The 772-nt window shown below is 37.3% G+C and overlaps 1 long non-coding RNA gene across 1 annotated transcript; it reads right to left on the reverse strand.

The window, feature by feature from the left end:
* Window position 1: 1 nt before the first annotated feature.
* On the reverse strand, window positions 2-687 carry LOC107735396 (uncharacterized). The gene is made up of 4 exons (XR_001639397.1): window positions 559-687; window positions 326-334; window positions 169-180; window positions 2-22 (listed from the first exon to the last, which is right to left on the reverse strand). It is a non-coding gene; the product is annotated as an uncharacterized LOC107735396 (long non-coding RNA).
* Window positions 688-772: the final 85 nt, after the last annotated feature.

Consider the following 772-nt stretch of genomic DNA (forward strand, 5'->3'; position numbering starts at 1 on the left):
TCGCCGCCGTTCCTCCTCTTTTCTGCAGGGACGAGGAGAAACAAGGAAAAGAGAATTAGGTGCATTCACGTTTTTGATAAAAATGACAATGCACATTAATGCAACGTAAGAAACAGAAACTACTTCTACATCTACCACTAGTACTGCTATAACTAGACAGCGTCTTACCTTTTCTGTTCCCTGTCCATCCAGGAGTGGATAAAAGAAATAAAGCATTACATGTATAGATATATGTATATGTTTAAATGCTTGTACATTTGCCTAAAAGCTACTACAACAATTAAAAACAACACTACTACATAAAATAGTTTACAGTTTTACTTACATCTGATCACTTTGGTATTATAATCCATATAAGACATTGAGAGTAAAAGACACACAGATTTGCATGGAAACATCAGGTTATGTGCCACATATATAATCAACTTTACAATGCTAGTAAAAACTAGAGTGTACTGAAAACAGTAAAAGCTTGAGGTCTGAATGAGGTTTACAAACAGTAAACAGAAAAACACAGGAGACAGTAAGAAGCAAACAGAAAGACTTGCTTTAACTCACCTCTCTTCTTCCATCTTCTTCTTCATGATATCTCTCCTCCAGGCAGGCAATGAAGCTAGACGGGCCGCCTCTTCTTCAGCCTGACACACACACAGAGAACAAAGACAAACGGCTGCTGATGAGATAGTTAATAAATCTCCATGTAGACACGCTGAAGATCATTTTGATATCACTACAGTGACATGCACAATATAGCAAAGCCACTCGTACTATA

This window comes from Sinocyclocheilus rhinocerous, unplaced genomic scaffold (genome assembly GCF_001515625.1).
Source record: "Sinocyclocheilus rhinocerous isolate Xijiao unplaced genomic scaffold, SAMN03320098_v1.1 C36029062, whole genome shotgun sequence".
NCBI classification, from domain to species: Eukaryota; Metazoa; Chordata; class Actinopteri; order Cypriniformes; family Cyprinidae; genus Sinocyclocheilus; species Sinocyclocheilus rhinocerous.